Genomic DNA, 25,800 nt, shown 5'->3' with positions numbered 1-25,800 from the left:
AAGTAAAATTTTGTTGGCCAGTGTCGTTTATGTTAACTTGTTTCTAATGTAATAATTGAAACTTTATGACTACTTGTCGTATTTGCTCACAAAGAAAATGTCTAAATTTATTGCGGGTATCAAAGAGAGAACTGCTAACGATATAAAAAGTAACGACGCTTACTATTTTTTCAGTAACGATTCATCGTCTAATAAACCTCGATTCTGAGCATATTTTTCGTCTCGTTAGCTCGTATTTCGCTTGTAGCACGTTCAATAAAATATGCCGTACCGATTTCATGCTGCTGATGTCAAGACCACAAATTAGCGAGACCGGAGGCCCGCACACGTGGTGACGAAGTGGAAAATAATTATGACGTTTTCTGTTACATTATTCCTGAAAAACAGACTGAGAAACATTGAAATTTTAGGTAATTAATTGGGTACTGTATAATTAACATCCAAGTTCAGCTTCATTACAGCTTCCTAATTAGGACTCTTTAACGCCATGAGTCATTAAAATTGCAACGCTATAACGCGTCAGTGTAAAATAGGACGGAAACATGGCGGTCGACATGTGAAGGGACTAGCAACATAAATCCAACGAGCTCTAGAACGAAACAAGAGTACCATAAACTAATTATCAAGTAATTAAAAGTACCGTACTGGCTCTAACAAAAGCCGCACCTGAACGTAAACTTCGTCCTTCATTTTTGCGGTGAAACATAGTGGGGGAACATAGTGGGGGAAAAATTGTCACGTTGTCCGTCCAAAAGCATATGGTCACTCTCAACCACATGTTTTTAATGTTGTAATGTAAATAACTTACAAAAATGTACCAAGCTCTTTACCTGCCGGCATTTGTTTCATGGCTTTAGAATGTTGGTCACACACCCCAATGTACGCTGTCGTCGCAATCATCGAGGGCATTGTACTCACAGTATTTCTTTTTTATAGATTGTCGCGATACTCTGCAGCTTGTAGAGATAATGCACTCACACGAAAGCTGACTCACAATTTTTTAATGTAAGCACATAGAGGTGAGTGGATGATTCCCTTCTGAAAGCCAATCGAAGTAGTGTTTCGGAGCACATTTAAGAATAAATGTGTTCCAGGCCGAGAAGGAACCTTGTCGTCGGGTTAGATGATGGCGAAGTATGGTTACCACTGACAGTGATCAAATTATTTTCGCATAGCTCAACAAACTTCCACAGATGTACAGGAAAGAAGTATACCATGCACGGTTATTGGATTAACAACAAATGAATGGCTCCGTTAAGTACACCTTCGTCAGACCGACGACTGCATTATATGTAGAAATGCTCTTGATACAGGGTGACAATTTTTGAACTACACAACTCCTCCCATAACCATCGTTCACCCCCTGGCGTCTTTTACCCGAGGTGCACCGCAGTTGCTCGGTGCCGGTTTTGGGTAGCACCATTTAGCGATGCACGGTATTCTGTAGCCACGAAGGCACGTGAACAGTTTACACACATAGCCGTTTCGGAAATGCTTCCACCCTTGACGTCGAAGCGAATGTTCATGCCCTTTTGGACGTCAGACAAATCGCTCTGTCCCGAAATACGGCACCGACTGCACTGTTTTCCTCTTCCCCCAGCCATGCTTTATGCAGGGTGACAATTATTGAACTATATGAAAAAAAACATAAATTAGTTACCAACAACGTATAAAGGCACATTTGCTTGCCGTGCGTGAGTTTCCTCGGAAACGCGAAATCTTAATTAAATAATTACTCTCTGACAAATAAATAAAGCCTATGGCACAGAACTGCAGCGCTATGCCGCTGATAAAACAAAATACAATTATGACACTCTTATGTTTCATTAAGAAGGAGGAGGTCGAGGAGAATAGCTGAGGCTGGAAGCACGTATATTTTATTAACTGGCACACCGCCATATTTGATATTATATAAGAACACTGCGAGTTGCAATCTTACTAGGCACTCGATTCTGTAAAGAATTTATATTTATGGAAGTAAGTAGAATTATTTAACTGTAGGCTTATTCGTTGAATATATCTGATTTAACTAGCTGTGTAAACTTTTTATGTTTAGTAGAGAGTCACCTCTGTACGACGTATTGACATGGCTAGCAAATTATTCTAATATTGAGATTTAGATTTTGAGTCCGCACCTACCGCAGCAGTCTTTGGAAATGATTTAAATACGAAGTCCGATTATTTGAGTCTTATTTCACGGTCAACTACGAATAACATTGCACTTACGAAAAAGCCATTGTCAAGCGTCTGATACCAAATAATTAAACGTCCACGTTCCAGATAAGCAAATATTAATTACAACCGATCACTATCATAAATATACAATAATTAATATTTATATTTAATTTTATTTATTTATTTATTTTATAAACGGCGTGTACATACTTTACTCAACTTGTAAACGTTACTACAGATGTTCGGATTAAGGTTATGACATGTTCGATTTGCCTGTCATCATTGACAATGAAGTGGCGCAGACGAATAGCGAAATTCTCCATGACCAATCAAAGTGTCGACACATCGACGCTGTCGATGACCTCCTGAATGGCTATTTTCAGCTCAACAATGGTTTTGGGGTTATTGCTGTACACCTAGGCTTTAGTAGAGCCGCACAAAAAGAAGTTGCATGTGTCCATATCCGCAGAATATGGCGGCCAATCGGGGCCTATGCCAGTGGCCTCTGGGTACCCCAGAGCCAGAATGCGGTCCCCAAAGTTCTCCAGGACTTCAAAAACTCTCCGTCTTCTATAAGGTCGAGCTCCGTCTTGCATGAATCAAATCTTGTCGAAATCAGGGTCACTTTGGATAATGAGACTGAAGTCTTCGAAAACCTTCACGCACCGTTCGGCAGCCACAGTGCCAGCAAGGAATATCGCACGGATTATTCCATGACTGAACATTGCATAGCACACAGTCACGCAACATTGCATAGCACACAGTCACGCGTTGAGGGTGAAGAGACTTCTCGATCGCGGCATGCGGATTCTCATTCCCTCAAATGCGCCAATTTTGCTCATTGACGAACCCATCCAAATGAAAGTGAGCTTCGTCGCTAAACCAGACCATATTAACGTGCGCATGCGCATACTAGTTCCCTTTCTGCCCCGCGGCCAACTGTGCAGTTTGAAAGTCCTAACGCGTACCGTTCATAAGTTACGACGATTTTATTTCATATAGTTCAATAATTATCATCCTGTATGTGAAATTTCCTACGTCAGAAATTGGCAGTGATTGACTGGAAAATGTAGATGTAACTGAAATGATACGACCGGAAAGACTCGGATACCCGACAACAAAGAACAATGCTGCATTTTGCATGCCTGCGCATTCTGCAACGTACAGGGTGGGGCAAATAAAGGTGGTCCGGACATTTTCAAACAATTTGTGGCAGCATTAATAGAGGACGGAAAGACTTACAGTTGCTTCCAACAGGATGGAGCAACTCCCCATACAGCCGGCCGAACCTCGAAGCACATCTACACAATCTTCACGCCTGGCAGAGTTGTTAGCAGAGGGCAATCTGGTCGCTGCCCCAGCTGGTCACGCAGGTCACCTGGTCTGCCAGTGTGCGATTACTTTGTATGGGAGCCCTCATGTCTAAGCCGTATCGCAACAACCCTCACTGTCTTCAAGAACTCATTTCGGATGAGATTGCTGCAATTCCAGTAGTCCATCTTCGATCCGCCTTCAGCAACTTGCTAACCAGGGCCCAAGAGTGCCAAGAGATTAATTATGGTCAGTTTCAACCGCTTATATAGTCAGGTTAGTACTGTATTTCCTTTTCTCTGCGATGTTTCTTTGTACCCTGGAACTCTGTTCTCCAGGCTAGTTTTATTTGCCCCGCCTTGGGTATAATACACCAAGTTTTGTTGCAGCTGCGAATAGTTTTGGCATCAGCTGTGTTAGGCATGGATATCATACCTGTTGGCGACACACGAAAATTTGTGTCGGACCGAGACCCGAACCCGGATTTCCCGCTTATCGCCAGCGGTCACCTTAACCGTCTTGGCTATCCGTGCACGCTTTCAGGACCGATCAAAACCACCATATGCCACAGTGTCTACGTCCCCATTGCTCGCAGTGTACCTTGATTCCCGAAACGATACTAATGAGACAAACGTGTTCAACATTACTATTACCGTCATTTTGCCCGTCTAGGCTATAATACGTGTTTTTACAATGTCTGTTCCTTCAAACTTGCATGCGTGTCTGAAGGAACAGGCACTGGTGGCGATCTGCACGAACTTTTGTAGCAATTGCGAATGATTTTGACATCAGCTGTGTTAGGCACGGAAATCATACCTGTCAGTGAAATATGAAGTTTTTTACCGGACCTGGACCCGAAGGATATGGCTGTTTGGCTCGGTCCTGGAAGCGTGAACGGATACCCGAGAAGGTTAAGACGACTGCTCGCAATAAGCACAAAATATGCGTTCGGGTCCCAGTCCAGCACTAATTTTCGTGTGTCGCCAACAGCTATGATTTCCATGCCTAACACAGCTGATATGTATTCGTTCGACATGGCGGAGACAACAATGCATCACAATGTAAAATACATCACAGCTATATATCAATCACTTAAAAAAAACACAAATCATAATTTAGCAGGTAACATATGAAAATTTGTTAATGAGGTAAGATATACACTGATATCAAAAATGTACGTAATTGTGAAAAAATTTCGTAATATTACTACAGCCGCAGATCGTCACCAGTGTCCTGTGCCTTCTGACATGCATGCTGAAGGAACAGACATTGTAGCCGGCCGAAGTGGCCGAGCGGTTCTAAGCGCTTCAGTCTGGAACCGCGCGACCGCTACGGTCGCAGGTTCGAACCCTGCCTCGGGCATAGATGTGGGTCATGTCCTTAGGTTAGTTAGGTTTACGTAGTACTATGTTCTAGGGGACTGGTGATCTCGCATGTTAAGTCCCATAGTGCTCAGAGCCATTTGAACCATTTTTTAACACACATTGTAAAAATAAATATATAACACATTACTTAGCAGGGACGTACTACGACTATTTATCATATATTGAAAACGAACACTGAAAAATCGCGATTTATGTGAAATATTCTGTAAGATTCTGCAACAGGCTAAAAATAATGAAAACGACATAAATATAAGAAGAAGGAGAGAAAGAAGAGGTGACGATCAAGTGCTGTTAGTGATGATACTGTAGTTAGTCTATAAAAAAGGAAGGAAATGCTAATTACCGTGAAAAAACTGAGATTGCTTAATGTTCCATATAGTAGACATTTTTATGTGCTTCTTGATGTGAATATATCTGTGTCATATCGATAAATTGTACAATTACTGTTAACAAGTTATTCCTGAAAATAAAAGGACGAGGTGTCATGATCCAGCTCACTGTCGGCGACGTCATAGAGGCCGCCGAAGGAGGCAGGTGTGACACGCCTTCGCGATGACGTAATACCCAGCGACATGTCTCTGCTGTACAATCTCTTTGGTCTCGTTGCTTGTTGCTCGCCCGTGTGTGTGAAAACAAATGATACCAGCAATAATTTAGACAAGTCAATACATGTCGCAAATTTAACAGTATCGCTCTTTCTTAGAATTCTTGCTGCTTTCTTATTTGAAGAAATTTACACAGAAAAAAAAAATGTCACTCATATAAAATACACTGTTGTGATGTGTCTGCCGGACAGTCAAGATCTGTAAGATGAAAACATAGTACGTGCAAGACATTTTCTTCCGATGAAATAGCTGATCAAATGTATCCAAGTCACCGAAAACCCCTTTGTAATGTGGAATTTATCACTAGAAGTCATCAGAGGCGGGGAGGACTGTGTTGTTACTAGAGAAACAACGGCAGCAGAATAAATTCCTCAAGCAGAGCTCAGTGACTTCGAATGTGGACTATTCATCGAATATGACCGGAGTAACAAATCCACGAGCGGCATTTTCACCCTTCTAAAGTTGGACAAGTCCACTGTTGCTATATGACTGTCAAGTGGAAACAAATAGGTTCAGTTGTGGGTAAAGCAGGTGGTAGACTCCAGTTTATTGGTAGAATGCTGCCGAAGTGCAATCAGTCTACAAAGGAAATTGCTTACAAATCACCCGTGTGACCGGTTCTAGAATATTGCTCAAGTGTGTGGGACCCGTACCAGACAGGACTAACAGGGGATATTGAACGTACACAGAAAGGGCCACAGGTCTCTTTAATCCGTGGGAGAGTATCACAGAGATACTGAAGGAACTGAACTGGTAGACTTTTGAACACTGACGTAACTGTCCGGACAAAGTCTATTAACATAGTTTCAGGAACCGGCTTTAATTGATTACTCTAGGAATATACAACCGCCTACGTATCGCTCACATAGGGGTCGTGAGGATAAGGTTATAACAATTACTGGACACACAGAGGCATTCAAAAATCATTCTTCCCGCACTTCATACGTGAATGGAACAGTAAGAAACCCTAATAACTGGTACAATAGACTTATCCTCTGTCAAGCATCTCACGGTGGTCTGCAGAGTAAAGATGTAGATGTAGAAGGAACAATCACCGCTAAAACAAGACCAGGAATACCTTATCTACTGATCTACTGACAGACAGGGATTAGCGAGCATTCCAGAAGGTGGTTGTACAAACCAGTATGAAATCAGTGAAGGAGCTGGTCGTAAGTTCCAAAGCGCTTGCAGCAATCCAACTAGCGTAGTGACTGTGCGTAGGGAGCTGAAAAGGTTAGGGTATGGTCTAGCAGCTCCTTGTAAGTGACATATTTCCGTGGTCAATGCTAAACGATGCTTGAGGCAGTAAAGAGCGCTGTAAAGAGCGAAGTCACTAGACAGTGATGTCTGGAAAGGGGTGATTTGTAGTGATGAATCATGCTATACCCTGTGGTAACGCATTGGAAAGTTACCTGCCGCCATGTGTAAGTTCAAAATGGCTCTGAGCACTATGGGACTCAACTGCTGAGGTCATTAGTCCCCTAGAACTTAGAACTAGTTAAACCTAACTAACCTAAGGACATCACAAACATCCATGCCCGAGGCAGGATTCGAACCTGCGACCGTAGCGGTCTTGCGGTTCCAGACTGCAGAGCCTTTAACCGCACGGCCACTTCGGCCGGCGCCATGTGTAAGTCCGACTGTGAAGTACGAAGGATTTGATGTTACGATATAGGAGTGTTTCTCCTGGTAGCGTGTGGTTCCCTTATTGCGCTTAAGAAAACATTAAATGAGGAAGGATATGAACACATGTTACACCTTTGTGTACTGCGCGCAGTAGCGGAACAGGTCGGAGACTGTCATTACTTGTACTGGCATGACAATGCAACCTGTCACTGGTTCGTGAACAATTCCAGAAATGTAGTGACCTCCCTGCTCCTAGACCTGCACTCAATGGATCACGTTAGGGATGAGTTAAAACGCTTATTCCGCACCAGACCCCAGCATCTACATCACTACCTACTGTTGTTTCGTCTGCTGAGGGAGAATGACCTGCTGTTATTCCATGTACATTGAGTCACCTCGTTGAAAGTGGCCCCAGTAGTGCTGAAGCCGTCGTAAAGGTGACATATCAGCATCCACTGACAGACACCCAGAAAATTTTGTATTAGCTTGTATATGTACAAACTTCTAAGCAGTAAAAGACAATCACAGTTCTACGGGACTGGCTATTTAAACGAAAAACTGTACACACGTGATTCCAGACTGTCAGTTATTTTGCTGCTCAAACAACGAAGCCCAGCAACTACATTTAGTGTCTCATTTCCTAATCTAATTCCCATAAGTTCGACCAATTTGATTCCATTACATTCTATTACTAATGTCTTACATTTCCTGATATTCAGATCATCTTATAATCTCTTATCAAGATACTATCCCTTTCGTTCAACTGCTGTTTCCAGTCCTTTCCATCTCTGACAGAGTTACAGTGTTATCGGGAAGCCTCAAAATTTTTCCCCTAAACCTTAAGTTCCTTTCCAAAATTTTCCTTAGTTTCCTTTACAACTTGCTCAGTATACGGATTGAATAACATCGGGGATAGGCTACATTCCAGTCTCACTACCCTCTCAACTACTGCTTCCATTTCAAGTCCTTCATCGCGTGGAAGACCAATCCCATTTCTGCACAAGTGTCAGAAAAGCTTTCGTTCTCTGTATTTTTTCCCAGATACCGTCAGAATTTCAAAGAGTCTATTCTAATCAATGTTATCAAAACTTTCTCTAAATTTAAAAAGGCTTTAAATGTAGTCATGCCTTTCTTCAAAGATGAGTTACATGGTCATTTTATTTTCAGACTGAAGTCCCATTTGTTTTTCCCTAACCAAGACGATATTCGTGCATTTGAGCTCCGTTACAAATTCAATCAAGGGAAAGGAACACAAGACGCTGTTAGTCGTCTGAAAATGGTTCAAATGGCTCTGGGCACTATGGGACTTAACATCTGAGGTCATCAGTCCCATAGAACTTAGAATTATTTAAACCTAACTAACCTAAGGGCATCACACACATCCATGCCCGAGGCAGGACTGAAGCGCCTAGAACTGCTCGGCCACAGCGGCCAGCGTTGCCCGCTTGAGGATGACAGGACAGACATCGGTAGAAGTTAACAGAGACGTACGTCTGTTTCATAAATTGGTAAATGGTATTTGACAGAGTCAACTGAGGAACTTCAAGGGTGTTGAGGTAGAGTAGATGCATAGGATACTGATAAAGTAACTGCTCCCAAGGTAAAAAGTGGTGGTAAGTCTTGGTGATAAGTAATCACAAAAGTAGCTGCTGGAAGACTTGCTGAACAAGGAACGCTTTTCAATATCTGTGCTGGAAAAATAAGAGGTAGCGCATTAAAAAAAGAAGGAGTTTTAATGATGAGATGAAAAACCGTGAAGACTATCAAGACATGGAGACAGGACAAAGCAGTTCGGGCTCAGAGGAATAACTAATTTATGCTGGAAATGGTCGTAAAAGTAGGAAGAAGAAAATTAAATGGGGCTAAATGTAGGAAACACGAAAGTAAATAGAATCGGCAAACATTAAGAATCCGTTAAAATATTACCGGAAAGGAAGACCGTGGAACAAGTAAAATGTTTTACACGTATAGGAACCTTGGTGAGAACCTAAGAAGTAGAATATCTGTGGGTAAAATGGAAGTGGAAATGAAGTCCCATGCTTCTTTACAGAGCGTAGGGGAAAGATGCGGGAGACCCGCTCCGCTTTACTAGGCAAGGTCCTAGTGGAGGTGGTTTGCCGTTGCCTTCCTCCGACCGTAAAGGGGATGAATGATGATGATGAAGACGACACAACAACACCCAGGCATCTCGAAGCAGGAAAAATCTCTGACCCCGCCGGGAATCTAACCCGGGACCCCGTGCTTGGGAAGCGAGAACGCTACCGCGAGACCACGAGCAGCGGACATCCGTTGGTAAAAGAGATCCTTAAAAAGTGAAAAAATTGTTTAGAGTAGAAGGACTTTCGATAGAACTAACAAAGAGACTTGCCAATTGGCTGGTACACGGAAGTCAAAAAGAAAGACAAAAAATACTTGGCTACTTACGAAATATGGTTGTGGAGAAGAATGCTTAACCCTCCTACCACCAGAACTTTTTTTGTATCATTGAGTACTACTGGGGTCATATAGACCCCAAATAATTTACAGCGGATATACTGACAGTATTTTAATGAACTAATATGAAAACATACGCTACAGTTTTCAATGCGGCAGTAATGATTCCATTTTCATAAACATTACGATCAAGAAACAAAAAAATTAGACTGGTGTCCTATTGATCCCAGTGGTACTCAGTGCAAAGACCATGGGCAAATTTCTATGTGTTGTTAATGCAAAACCGAACAAACGATCATTGGACGTAATTGACCGAGAGAAAAAAAGTAATCATTCTATTCTGGTAAATGTTACGTTCTAGAAACAAGCAAACAGTTTACGTTTGGGTCATACCGATGTCTGTGGTAATCGCAACAAAAACCATGAATAAATGTTAATGGGTTTTACATATAAAAATGAATGAAACATTGGATGCAATTGACTCAGAGGGAAAAAGTCATATATTATGAAAATAATAGTTTTGCAAACAAAAGAGATACCTACTTCTAAGGTTGTGCTAGGAGGATTAAAGTTAATGGGCTTGTAGAAGGATGAATAAAGAAGTATTGCTAAGCATAGGAGAGGAAAGAAACTGCTTGATATGATAAGAATGAGGAAAACATCTTGGCTGGGGTACATATTGCGAATTAATTACTTGAAATTAAGAGACTTCGAAGCAAAGATTACAGGGAAACGAGGGACAAAAAGACTCCGAATGCTGGATGACATCAATAATTTGCGCATGTCCCAGGGGAGAGTGGTGGGAATACTATTGTTCGTGAAGCATATTATTAACCTGTCAGACATTTATGGTAACCTCAAATATTCTGCAGATAACGCAGTTACCTACAATGAAGTACTGTCTGAAAAAAGCTGCACAAATATCTGATAAGATTTTGGTAAGATTTGAAGGTGATATAGAGGATGATAACTTATTTTAAATGTTAGAAATGTAAAATTGTATACTTCACAGAAATAAAATAAGTAGTATCCTGGACTCATTCAACTTACAAGGGATATGAAATGGAATTATCAGATACTATTAGATTGATGCACAAATTGGTAGCGTTTTTCCGTAAGTTTAACAAACACATGAGATACACATAACAGAGACTTCAGTCCTCAATAATATGTTCTTATTCGCTATTTACAACAGTCTGTCAACGCTGAGGTAACTTTTCGATTCCGCGACTGTAGAAAGCACGTGGTTTTGAGGCGAAGAACTCGTCGAACCATGTTCGGAGTGCGTTTCCATCTGTAAAGAAAGCTCCTTGAAGTTTGTTTGGTAGAGAGCGGAAAAGACGGAAATCTGAAGACGCAAAACCAGGTCAGTAAGGAGGGTATGGAATGACTTCCCAAACAAACTCCCGTATATTTGTCAGTCTAGCAGAAAGCAGCTGGGCAATACCGTGGAGGATCACTTCACGCAGTCTTCCTGGGCGTTGTTGTTGGATTGCGTCTGCAAGACGTCTTAGTTGTCGACAATAAATGTTAGCCAGTGATGGTTGCATTTCGGGGAAGCAATTCGTAGTACACCGCGCTGTCGATGTTCCACGCTCAACCATTCCTTTCTTTTCCTTATATTAGCATATAGACGCCATTTCTCGTCACCAGTAACCACAGAGGATAGGAATGGTCGGTGCTGTCCACGAGTTAATTGATGACGAGCAAGAAGAGATGCACATATGGCCCACCCGCTGATTTTTGTGATTTTTGGCTTGGAGCATGCTATAACCATACATCTGATTTTCTAACCTTCTCCGTTACATGCAAAATCGCACGATGGTAGGATGATCACAGTTCATCATATTTTATAGTTCTCTAGTACTCTGACGTGGATCATTGGGGCTAAATGCGTTCAAACGATCTTCATCGAATCCCAAAGGGCTTCTTGAACGTGGAGAGCCACTAATGTCAAAACTATCATTCTTAAAAGGAGAGAACTATTTTCTTACCGTGCTCTGTCCAATGGTATGATCCCTACACAAGGCGCAAATGGTTCAAATGGCTCTGAGTACTATGGGACTTAACATCTAGAACTACTTTATCCTAACTGACCTAAGGACATCACACACATCCATGCCCGAGGCAGGATTCGAACCTGCGACGTAGCGGTCGCGCGGTTCCAGACTGAAGCGCCTAGAACCGCTCGGCCACTTCGGCCGGAAAGGCGCAAATGTTCTGACTTCCTCCGCTGCTGGTTAATCCCTCTATTGAACTCAAACAGAAGAATATAGCGGAAATGTTCAGATTTCTCCACTTGACATTACGTTTTCTAGCGTTCACAGCTCCATTGCCGGCCAGAGTAGCCGTGCGGTTCTAGGCGCTACAGTCTGGAACCGAGCGACCGCTAGGGTTGCAGGTTCGAATCCTGCCTCGGGCATGGATGTGTGTGATGTCCTTAGGTTAGTTAGGTTTAATTAGTTCTTAAGTTCTAGGCGACTGATCACCTCAGAAGTTAAGTCGCATAGTACTCAAAGAGCCATTTGAACCATTTTTGAACAGCTCCATTCATTATCTCCAAATGATAAAATGACAAAATGCAAACTGAAATAGCAACAGTGCACTGTAAATGAAAAATGACAATCGATAAATAAACCCACAGAAACCGAAATACCAACATGCGAAACAAAAACACCACGAACTTATGCACCAACCTAATAAACCGGACCAACAGGGAACATGAAATGTCTTGTGGCGAGGGCCTCCCGGCGGGTAGATCTGATCGCCTGGTGCAAGTCTCTTGAGGTGACACTTCGGTGACATGCACGTCCATGAGGGTGAAATGATGATGATGCAGATGACACAAACACTCAGTTCCCGAACGGAGACATTCTCCAACACAGTCGGGAATCGAACCCGTGTCCCCCGGCGTGACAAGCCGGCGCGCTGTCCACTCAGCAACGGTGGCGGACAACAGTGATTATTGAATGTGTACAGAGAAGGGCGGCTCGAGTAACCACTGGTTTGCAGGACTCACGGGAGATAGTCGCGAAAAAATGAAAGTCCACTAACGAAGTTTCAAACCGCGGTATTGTCGAGTGAAGAATCAAAAGATATTTTTCATCCCCTTCGCATCGCTCTCGTAAGGAACCTGCAGACAAGATTAAAGGCTACTTACAACGCGCACAGAGAGGGTTTAAGGAAAATATACACTATTGGCCATTAAAATTGCTACACCACGAAGACGACGTGCTACAGACGCGAAATTTAACCGACAGGAAGAAGATGCTGTGATATGCAAATGATTAGCTTTTCAGAGCATTCACACAAGGTTGGCGCCGGTGACGACACCTGCAACGTGCTGACATGAGGAAGGTTTCCAGCCGATTTCTCATACACAAACAGCAGTTGACCCGCGTTGCCTGGTGAAACTTTATTGTGATGCCTCGTGTAAGGAGGAGAAATGCGTACCATCACGTTTCCGACTTTGATAAAGGTCGGATTGTAGCCTATCGCGATTGCGGTTTATAGTATCGTGACATTGCTGCTCGAGTTCGTCGAGATCCAGAGACTGTTAGCAGAATATGGAATCGGTGGGTTCAGGAGGGTAATACGGAACGCCGTGCTGGATCCCAACGGCCTCGTATCACTAGCAGTCGAGATGACAGGCATCTTATCCGCATGGCTGTAACGGATCGTGCAGACACGTCTCGATCCCTGAGTCAACAAATGGGGACGTTTGCAAGACAACAACCATCTGCACGAACAGTTCGACGACGTTTGCAGCAGCATGGACTATCAGCTCGGAGACCATGGCTACGGTTACCCTTGACGCTGCATCACGGACAGAAGCGCCTGCGATGGTGTACTCAACGACGATCCTGGGTTCACGAATGGAAAAACGTCATTTTTTAGGACGAATACAGGTTCTGTTTACAGCATCATGATGGTCGCATCCGTGTTTGGCGACATCGCGGTGAAAGCACATTGGAAGCGTGTATTCGTCTTCGCCATACTGACGTATCACCAGGCGTAATGGTATGGGGTGTCATTGGTTACACGTCTCGGTCACCTCTTGTTCGCATTGACGGCACTTTGAACAGTGGACGTTACATTTCAGATTTGTTACGACCCGTGGCTCTACCCTTCATTCGATCCCTGTGAATCCCTACATTTCAGCAGGATAATACACGACCGAATGTTGCAGGTCCTGTAAGGGCCTTTCTGGATACAGAAAATGTTCGACTGCTGCCCTGGCCAGCACATTCTCCAGATCTCTAATCAACTGAAAACGGCTGGTCAATGGTGGCCGAGCAACTGGCTCGTCACAATACGCCAGTCACTACTGTTGATGAACTGTGGTATCGTGTTGAGGCTGCATGGGCAGCTGTAGCTGTACACGCCATCCAAGCTCTGTTTGAGTCAATGCCCAGGCGTATCAAGACCTTTATTATGGCCAGAGTTGGTTGTTCTGGGTACTAATTTCTCAGGATCTATGCACCCAAATTGCGTGAAGATGTAATCACATGTCAGTTCTAGTATAATACATTTGTCCAATCAATACTCTTTTATCATCTGCATTTCTTCGTGGTGTAGAAATTCTAATGGCCAGTAGTGTACTTCCCGCACTCCATACAGTACGTGAATGGAACGGAAAGAAGCACTACCCCATTCTATGTACTTCTCAGTGTTTTTCAAAGTATGAATGTAGATGTAGTTATTCCGCAGTGAATCACTGTCGCACTGAGTAATGGGTGAGGCGAGACGTTTTACGAGCTCACAGTAAAACATACCAGTCACCGCCGAGAAAACAGCTCTGCCAAACAATAGAGATTTGCTATCGTATACAACGTGAACGTGATAAACCGCGCACTGTTATGGAAAGCTACTCGGAGATCCAGTTTCTTGTCGACAGAGAAGCGGAACAGTTCATTATTATTCCACTCGCCAGCTTCCCGCTGGGTTTTGCGCTTCGCGGAGTGCGAAGCCGTGCGAGAAATAGACGACTGGAATTCAAGACAAATGCACGATCTGGTAAAACGGAGGAACACAATAAAGGCTGCCGATTGTGAACAAGTTACCCCAGAACAGTGTTGCCAACTCAGTTTCGACTATGTCCCTATACGACATATGAAAAGTCCCTACACTCACCTTGAAAGTCCCTACGGACGCAAAAAATCGTAGACTGACAGTAAAAAAAAGGAAGCTGATCACGTATTGGGTTGAAACATTTCCCCCTTATTAACGGCTTTGTACACTGAACAGTCACTATTTTCAAAAAAAATTTAGAATGTTATTTGGGAAGCTTGCTGCTTTTAGTGTTTCGGGCAATTTTAGAATCGACGAAAATGTCTTTTATGAGCTCACCTATATGGTCTATTGTTGACACGGATAGTGAGTGCTCAGCAAATTCTGTCACCACCGTTACTTTAGCAGATTTGGTGTCCTCTTCGAGCTTCATATTTGCGGTGCTTGTAATAGGTTGATGCACCAACGATGAAAGCACTGGCTGTTTATTGAAATGTGACACCTGACTTTTGTGCGGATCGTTATTTGTCTGTTTCAGTAGTTCGCTTCTTCCAGCACACAAACCAATATCACACGCCTTCCAACGAGTAAGATAACTGTTCTTCGGATCCGCAGTTAACCATCCTTTAAACTGCTCTTCCTCTTGCCACACTTCCTTTAAATTTCTGATTTCGGCTTTGACTGTCACTGTCTTCTAACTCTTTCCTTTTTCGGTGCTGAAGCCATAATAAAAAAATACTAATATTACAGTTACACTCTCCAAAAAAGAAAATTTAGAATCTTATGTTAAGGCTAAAGAAACCGAAATGATCTTCGCGAGCTGTTTATCCTATTTTTTCAACATGTGAACACACAACAAAAACAGAAACACGATCGCCGCTGCGGAAGTTAAGAATGTATCTATGGAAGTAACAGTGGTGCAGAGATTACAGTAGACGCGCTGGAAGTTGCCTGGTGGGCCCCTGCATTCGGTCGTCGCCTGTCGATCCCATTCGGATGTTACTGGCGCAGGAACCCTAGTCCGCAGGTTAGAAAGCTGTCAAACCAACAGACCCAACCTTCAGACAGTATTTAGAAGATTATTACCGTCCGTCAGTGTTCATACTTTTTCTCGATCATTCGTTACATGAAATGTATTTAGATTCCCTACAACTTACCTACAATGAATCAGACATCTACAGAAATTGCTATCACAGAACTTCAGTGATAAAGATACAGCACGTTTTGCAAAGTGCTGAAGCACACTAAAACGATGTTCCTTGTTTTGTAACTTTGAAATTAGAGCTACAAATTTAGCAACAAAAGGACGAAAATAATCCAGAATCTCCAGTAGACGCCTATAAAAGAGGAACGGCGTTGCGAAATATTATGGAGCGTTGAGTAAGCTATTGTGTGCATCCCATGTAATAACGGCACTGCAGAGATATCTTTCCCAACCTTACGCCTTCTGAAGATGCCTCTTCACAGCAAGACTGGCACTGATGCATATCCATCAAGATATTACATCAACGATGAACGCTGAGGAAGTGTTGAATATTTTCTATAGGAAACAGGAGGAAATCACATTTAATAATGACTATAATATAATTAATTTCTAATATACACTGATAGACAGAACATTATGGCCACCTACCTAATAGCTGGTATGTCCACCTTTGGCAAGGCTAACAGCAACGACACGTCGTGGCATGGAAGCAATGAGGCCTTGGTAGGAAGATGGATGGACTTGGCATCACATGTGCACACACAAGTCACCTAATTCCCGTAAATACCACGTTGGGGGGGGGGGGGGGGGGCGATGAGCTCCGAGGCCACTTTCAATCACATTCCAGATTTGGTCAATCGGGCGCAGATCTGCCAAGTTAGGGGTCCAGCACATCAATTGGAACTCGCCACTGTGTTCCTCTAACCACTCCATCACACTCCTGGCCTTGAAACATGGCGCATTATCTTGCTGAAAAATGCCGCTACTGTCGGGAAACATGATCGTTATGAAGGGGTGTTAGTGGTCTGCAACCAGTGTACCATACTCATTGGTCGTCATGGTGCTTTTCCTGAGCTCCACTGGACTCATGGATGCCCACGTTATGCCCCAGAGCATAACGGAGTCGCTGCCAGCTTGTGTCCGCCCCGCAGTAAAGCTTATGTTCCACTGGGAAACGACGGATTCACGCCCTCTAATAGGCATGATGAAGAAGTTATCTAAATTCATCAGACCATTCAACATTGTGCCATTGCGCCAACGTCCAGTGCCGATAGTCACATGCCCATTTTTCGTAGTTGCCGATGTTGTGGTGTTGCTATAGGCACATGGCTTGTAGGCTGTGGAGGCCCTACATTAGGAGTAGTGTTCGGTGCATTATGTGTGCAGACACTTTGTATTTGTACTCTGCCCACTATTAGAGTCTAATGTTAGTTCCGCCATGGTTGGCCTATTTTCCCAGTCTGCCAAGCCTATGACGTCCGACATCTGAAATGAGAGGTGGTCGCTATGTCTGGACATAGTTTCACCTTGGTTTCGCCACCTTCCCCCCCACTTACCCACCCACTCACACACCCACCAACCCACGCACCTACCCCCCCCCCCCCCACACACACACACACAGCATGTACATAAAGTATGGGAACACTTTCAATTATTTGTAGCACAAGAACAAAACTTTGTACAGATGTCACACATACTGCATTTTGAAGAGAAACTCTAAGCATTTGATATGCGAACCATGTGTGACCAAGCAGACGTCAGTACGGTAATCGAATTCTTGCCATACCTGTCCCAGCATGGCATCGTCGACTGTGGCAGTCACTTCCCGTATTTTCTCCCGGAGCTCTGTTACTTCACGTGGTAGAGGCGGTACACACACCAGATCTTTAATGTATCCCCACAAAAGAAAGTCACACGGAGTGAAACCTGGAGATCGGGGAGGCCATTTCATGAAACAGCTGTCCTCTTCTGTAGCATGGCTGATCCATCAACGCGGCAGTTCAGTGTTCAGGTACCCACGAACTTCACCATGAAAATGGGGTGGAGCCCCATCCTGCTGAAAGATGAACGAAGAGCCCAACTGCATTTGAGGTATCGGCTATTGCTCCAACATGTCCAAGTTTCTCGTTACACATTCCACATTCACTTCACTCACATTGGGACGTCCGCTTCTCTTTGCCAGGCACAAGAAACCTGTCGTAACGAATTTGTTGTGCCAGTAGTAAATGGCTTTCCTTGTTGGTGATTTCTTACCGTACTTGGTTGTACACATTCGTTGAACAGCTGTAGCACACTTGTGTTTGTCGAACTACAACACAGAAAACTTGCTCTGCATCTGAATTCTCCACGTTTGCGACTAGCGCTGACTATCGGCAAATTAATAAACTATGCTGTGGCGGTATACATGAAAAAATACTTTCTGGTTTTCTCTTCAAAATGACATACGTATGATATCTGTACAATGTCTGGTTCTTGTGCAGTAAATAATTGAAAGTGTTCCCAGACTTGGTGTACATCCTGTATATATGGTGCACTTTGCAGGATGAAGAAAAATGCCCGCTCTCGGACTTCACAGTGCGGTTCCTCATATACTAGCAATAAGAAAATGCTCTCACAACATTTCGTCCTGGGCGCATTTCGGGAGGCAAATGGACGTTAGAGACTGGCAATCTGGCAGCACTGTAATCACGTAGTCAATAACTACCTCTGTCAGGATGTAGCAGTTGTGCTGTGCAGTTGGTGCAGTAGATAGCCATTTGAGTTAGCATGCAGCAGACTAAGGGTTTGCTTCTGGAAGGAGTTCGTTTATTTTTATTTGCTAAAAGTAGTCTGCGTGGTATGGTATCTGCTGTGGCGCCTTAATCGTCATACAGTGCTTGCAATGGGTCTTCTACAAAACATTTGCAGCTATGTGCTACAAACACAGAAATGAAAATACAACCGTTTTCAATGGTCAGTTTTTAAAGAAATCTTTTGCACATTATGGGCACGAATTGTATCGCACCGTTGCATCTACTATATTCCAAACTTGTTTTGTTTGTACCCTCCTCCACTGGTCCTATCGATTAATACCAACTATTATTCTTGCCATGTTCGGGTTTATTACATGTCGTTAGGGCATCACGTCACCAGTGGGGCTAGTAATATGCTTTGCAAATAATTTCAATGTTACCATTGGGGGAGGATACACAGAAGACAGGTAGAAGTAGTGGAGCGAAACAATTTGCATCCACAACGTGCAAAAGACTTCTTTAAAAGCAGACCAATGAAAACGATAATACTTCCATTTCTGTGTTTGTACTACGTAACTGCAAATGTTTTGTAGAAGACACACTGTAATCGCTGTATGACGATTAAGGCGCCAGATAACGTACCTCACAGACTACATTTAGCAAATAAAAGCAAATATGCCTCAATGGAGACTCGAACCCTCAACCTGCAGCATGCTAACCCAAGATGCTTTCTACTGTACAAACTGCACAGCACTCTGAATCTACTGGCAGGGTTAGTTACCCTACATGTGATTGCAGGGTTGCCAGATTGCCAGTCTTTAACGTCCATTGGCTGCCCGAAATATGCGCAGGTCGAAATTTTGTGAGCGGCATTTTTGTATTGCCAGTATGTGAGGAATCGCCCTTCGGAGTCAGTGCACGAATTTTTCTTCACTCTACACTATATACGTTTGTGTGTTACAAAGCTTTGAGAGAGGTTTGTAGTGAATCTTAGCACAGTATCACCGTGGTCTACCAGTTTCCGTGAAGAACAGGTAAGCACTGAGCACAACCCAAGAAGTGGTAGGCCATCAACTGCAATAGTCTACACCCTTCAGGTGACTGTTAATGACATTTTGAGAGAAAATCGTCGAAAAACATGTGAGAAAATTGCATATAAAGCCAGAATGTCTGTCACTTCAGTTTACACAATCATAACTGAAGAGTTAAAAAAGAGAAAAGTTGGTGCCAGATGGGTTCCGCATGATCTGAGTGAAGAGCAGAAAGTACGTCGCAAAAGAATCACAGAAGAATTTCGAACAGAAGGAGAACGGTTTCTGAGAAGGATTTATGTACTTGATGAAACCTGGACACGAGATTTTGAGCCAGAAAGCTCTTACACTCCACGCCCGAAAAAATTCTGCCGCCTACAACTAAAGATGAAACCGACAATCTTGCGACATGAATGTAGTCATAGCTAGAGTGCCCAAATGGACGTCTGTAACAGCGCTTACTACAAGCTGTTTCTGCAAAATGTTGTACGCCCGAAAATTCGTCAAAGAGGACTTGACATGCTTGCAGCTCGTGTTCTCACATTGCACAAGAAACGTAAGACCGCATATTATCCTACCACTCAGAGAAATACTGGACAAATATGAATGACAAGTATTTCCCCACCTACCATACATTCCAGATATGAGCCCACCAGGCTTTCACTTGTTTCCCAGATTGAAGGAACAACTCCGTGGAAAAGGTTTAATACAATTGATGAAGCTTCCAGTGAAATGACCTGAGTAATCAGATAGCTCAGAAATGAAGGTCCCCTGTTCAGAATACAGAAGTTGCCAAAATGTAGGGAAGCTGTCATAAACAAGAATGGAGATTATATTGAACGTTTGTAAAGGTATTTTGTAAAATACATTTTACAGTAAATGAAAATCAAACTGGTGCTTTTCATTTATTATGATGTTGTTCTACCAAGAACTGACGGAAGGTTCTGTTAAAATAAATTTTATACCTTTGCCAAGTCCTTAATTAAATGACAAAAAATGCTTACCTATTTTCCCACGATGTACTCCTGATTATTTCCCAATACCAAATGCATTCCCAGACGTGGTATACGAGTAATCATGAGCCAAGGTACAGTCGGCTTTATCTACAATGTAGTGCTCATTGTTATGAAGTTTAACCCACAGTAGGTCTACAATCATACGAAATGTGAAGTCTTTATGATACATCGGTATCTTAAAGTCGGTAGATACTGCGAACATAATGACCTCGCCCACGCAAACTAAAGGATTCCGAAAACACCGATCAGGTGATACCTGACTCGTGCTGTTTTCCACATGGCATCCTGAAAACCTTGGATCAAAGCCGTCACCTAGATGAAGTATTTCTTGACTTCCTAAGAGGATTTTATTCATACTTTAACCTTACTGCCGGCCGCTGTGGCCTAGCGGTTCTAGGCGCTTCAGTCCGGAACCACGCGGCTGCTACGGTCGCAAGTTCGAATCCTGCCTGGGGCATGAATGTGTGTGATGTCCTTAGGCTAGTTAGGTTTACGTAGTTCTAAGTCTAGGGGTACTGATGACCTCAGATGTTAAGTCCCATAGTGCTTAGAGCCATTTCAACAATAAACCTTATTTATCGAAAACGCGGTTCTGTGTGGTATTAAGCGAAATTAGTGACGGAACTGAGAATTTCTTCGTAGGGAGAACGCAGCATGTTATCTCGAACGGAGGGTCTTCGACCGATGAATTAACTTCAGGTGTGCTGCAGGGAAGTATATAGGGGCCCTTGTTGTTCATCTCATGTATTAATGACCTTGCAGACAATATTAATAGTAACCTGACTTTTTGCAGATGATGCGAGTATGTATAGTGAAGTACTGTCTGGGAAAAGCTGTACAGTTATTCAGTCAGATCTCGATAAGATTCCAAAGTGGTATAAAGATTGGCGACTTCCTTTAAATCTTGAGGGATTTAAAATAGTACTTCACAAAAGGAAAAAACTTAATATCCCATGACTACAATATCAATGAGTCACGGTTGGAATTGGTCAACTCTTGAGGCGCAGTTCCACCGAGGCGAGATTGGTTAACACGTGGCATTCGGCTATGACGCATGCTACAAGTAGCAATCGAACCGGGCGACAAATTGCAACACATCGCATGCGGCATTACAACATGCCACAATGGACAAATTGTCGACAAGAAACGTGTTGTCACTAGTCACCAGCTTTCCGACAAAAAAAATGGCGCTGAGCACTATGGGACTTAACTGCAGAGGTCATCAGTCCCCTAGAACTTAGAACTACTTAAACCTAACTAACCTAATGACATCACACACATTCACGCCCGAGGCAAGATTCGAACCTGCGACCGTAGCGGTCGCGCGGTTCCAGACTGTAGCGCCTAGAACCGCTCGGCCACCACGGCCGGCAGCTTTCCGACAGTCAGCGGATCATTGCAGCTTGTTTCGGGCGGCACTGGTATGGATGACTGACAAAACAGCTTCTTTTATTGCAGATTATCGTAATTCACTTGGGTTGTGGGAAATTAAGTCTACAGATTTAGTGCACTTTTTGTAATAACCTGGCACTGTGAATCTCAATGATCCAGAGAAATACGATGTTTCTTTAGTCAGAGATTAAATACGTAAATATGTTTGTGGTTTTCAGTTTAGTTGCCATTTCCTTGCATTATAAGAATTCGTATTTCTTCTTGCTGTACACACATCAGTAGTGATCTTGGCAAGGTACACGTTGTTCACGTGAGGTATGGTACCTCATAAACTCATCCCGTACGTCTTTTGGTTCTAAAGCTGACCTCCAGGGACTGTGTTGCAAACTCTACATGTCAATATCATTCTGCATTTCGGAGCTCCATCATCCACGAACAAAACTCTTATCGCTTGTGTCGGTATATTAATGTTCCTTAAGTAGAGTACAGTGATTTAGAAGGGGATCTTTTCTCAACAACTTCCGAAGTAAACTCATGTTGTAGTAACAATTTCTGCTTTTTACACAAAAGTGGTTTTCTAAACTGTTGCGAACAACTGGAAACGAGCGTGCGAGTCTGTAGCCGCAGCTACCGTCTTCTACGAAAACCTCGTTCGTGGTGCCTTGAAAAGGCTTCATAATATGGTCCTGCAGTCGAAGTGCATCAACAACCATAAATACATATTGTGACACATTATCGTTCACAAGATATGTTTCATTACTACTGTACGATCATCATTGAGTTGTATTTATTCCAAGGCTTTGTTCTGCAATCTACTGTTACTTTTTATGGTATTGTTTGTTACATTCCGGCCTAAAGCATGACATCCATGCTGCTGGATTGGTAATTTACGAAATAATAGGGCATGTCTTCCGTTTTAATAGCGTTTTGTTTAACTGGTGCCTTCTTGGCCAGCTCTGCCAGCAAAATTCATATTATATGTGAGTACAGGATTTCTCGGCGAATTTCATATATGAAGTCTTCACGGGTTGTCAGCCGAGTAGCGTCGTCGTCTCGTAGCAACGTTTCGGTGGAATGCGTCTCCATCATCTTCAGGCCTGAAGATGATGGAGACGCATTCCATCGAAACGTTGCTACGGCTGACAACCCGTGAAGACTTCATATAAAAAATTCATATTCTCGCAAATGCAGTGAAGTGTTTTCTATATTTTATTAATTGTGATTACTTGATTCAGAATGATGTTAGTTAATTGCCCAACTGAGACACAAGGTGATAAATAGCGAAAGAGCAAAAAATTAAACGCTTTATTTTAAACATACTACAAAGTTCGCATAAATAACGTATAAAGAAATAAATTACAAGTGGTGATTACAAAGATGCTAGATTAAGAAACGATATACTGGAGCAACTTGCCAAAAAATATGGTTATAGTGATTTGGAAGCAAACAAGAAAATAAAGATTTTAGGGACAGCATTTTGTCGTAAAAGCTAAAAGCTGCCACAGTCAAAGAAAAGTGGTACATCGCCTAAACAAGAAGGAAAATAGTTTGCATTATGATCTACGAGTATCTTATAAGACATTGCAGAACCAAGGAAAAGATATCAATCTTGAGCGAAGCGGAGGGCTCTGAGGTCAATTCATATCAGTGAACCATATGATGATCCAGTAATACTGGGAGTGTTGTAGCTCTCACTATGCTTGCAGATTTAAAACTGAGTTAAACATTCTATCTGTCTTTTTTTCCTTCTGCGCAGATGTATAACTGACTTAAATATTCGACATTCCCTTTTTTTCCTTCTGTTACTCAAGGTTACACCAAAGTGCGCAGTTTCTGCTATCGTTTGAAAAGACATGCTGCACTGTTCTGATATTGCTTCAATAGAACTGACTGAGGTGCTGGCTCTATACAAACACACACAACTTGCAGCTTGCGACTCCAGGCAACACATTTTCTGAGCAACAGCAGCTGTGTAGCACAGTTTCATGCCGTACGCGAGAACTTGGAGACAGTACTAGGCGACGTGCAGCATGTGAATCGAGGCAACATATCACCTGTTGCTGCCTCGGTGGCATTCCACCTTTATTATTATCTGATTCCAACAATTTATAGGGATGTGAAAGGGAACCATCACATAGGTCAGTGAAAGGTGAGGCAGATGGCATACTTTGGCTCATTGGTAGAATGCTACGGACATACTTACGAAACACCCGTCCTAGAATATTGCTCAAGTTTATGGGACTCGCACCCAGACTAACAGGGGATACGGCACGTATACAAAGGAGGACAGACAGCATGAATGGTCACAGGTTTGTTTGACCAATGGCAAGGCCTGCCCCCACTTCAGTTGCCTATCCCCGATCGAGAATTCGGAAACGCCGGACAACTGGGTCAAATCGAATTCATTTTTTCGGGCATACGCGGTCTGTCGACGATAAGTTGGGCGATGGGCACAGCGTCCCGCGGTGAGCACAGGGATTAAAAATTACTTTCCAAATTCGTGATGAACACATCTCTCAAGAAACTGTCGCCTGCAGTGAATCCTTCGGTACTCAGATACCGTCAGTGTCCGCTCCGCTTGTCTTTGATGAACTCTCTTTCAAGAGTTCACCTCTGTATGTGGTCTTTACTATACGGGCTCTCAGACACACACGTCAGGAACTGCAACCCCAAGCCCCACTAAGTCACTGTTTAACTTTGCCATAGATCTCTCCCTCTTCGCCTTATTGGCATAATCACAATGACGTATATAGTAGTTCATAGTTTACGTAAGTCCCTAAAAATACACTTATATTGTCCATTTTATACTAGCGGTTTATTCTGAGTGCGCTTCTGAAGATACTAAAGACCTTCCGCATTGAAAGTGCAATATGCCCAACATATTTCTTCCCTCTACTGGCGACCATTACCTTTATAAGACATGTCCGCCACTAGATCACGTGATCGCGGTGAGCGACATGAGAGGGGGAATGTACGATGTAAATTGAACACTAGAATAACAAGAATTTTTGTAAGTGCGGCATACAGACGTTCATCTTCAAATGTGGCATGTCTAAACGTTAAAGTAGATGTTCAAAATGTTGTCCATGTGTCTAAATGCAACACTGAACCCGTGTCTGAAGCGAGTTGCGAATGCTTTCAGGCAGTCCTGGGGAATAATGTAAATGCTGGAAGGATGCTACAATTCGCAAGCGTAATTCCTCAAGATAGTTGAACTCGGTAGAGTATACCAGGCTTTTGACATGACCTCACACACAGTAATCCACGGGGTTTAAATACGGAGACCCTTGAGGCCATGGCACAGGCCTGCCTCTACCTATACGATGTTGACCATATGTCCGAGTTACAGTGAGTCCAAAAGTATTCGTCTAGCTGTAATTTTTTTTTAAAAACTAAGTATATGTCACGTGAAAGGAAGGGAACATAAAATGTAAACATCTAGTCACATGCAACGAACCTCGGTAAGTTACATTTATTGATGGACAAGGAAATAAGTACATATATAGCGATAACAAATTTGACAAAATGGAGAATTTATTCAAGGGCTACTTCAAAAAGTATTCGTCCACTCATATATTTTTTTTTTTAATTTACAATATGAAAATATGATTTCAATTACAAAAATTTATATTTAGTGGGGTTTCCCTTTTCAGCTATTAGTGCTTGTAGTCGTCTGGGCATCGAGTTGACCAAGTTTGCCGTCAGAGGGGCTGCAGTTCTGTCTTGAAGTGCTTCTTTTAGGTCTCTTCTGTTAGAAATGTGTCTTCTCCAGATGCTATCTTCCAGTACTTTCCAAAGGTGTTCAATAGAATTAATGTCTGGGTGTTAAGTTGTTTTGGGGTATAGTACGGGAGCCACAGCCTTGTATTTAGAGCCGTATGCATTGAGTCGTTATCTTGTTGAAAAATGTAATTTCCTTGCAGACCTAATTTTTCGGTGCTAGGATTCAGATTGTCCTTTAAAATGTTGATATACATATGGTGATCCATTGTGCCTCCTATGAAATGTAATTTTTCAACACCTGCAGCACTCATACAGTCCCACACCATCAGGGAGCCACCACTGCGTTTAACCGTTGGTACAAGATTGCGTGGCAACA

The sequence above is a fragment of the Schistocerca serialis genome, chromosome 2 (assembly GCF_023864345.2).
Source record: "Schistocerca serialis cubense isolate TAMUIC-IGC-003099 chromosome 2, iqSchSeri2.2, whole genome shotgun sequence".
In the NCBI taxonomy this organism is placed as follows: domain Eukaryota; kingdom Metazoa; phylum Arthropoda; class Insecta; order Orthoptera; family Acrididae; genus Schistocerca; species Schistocerca serialis.
This window is presented reverse-complemented; position numbering follows the sequence as displayed.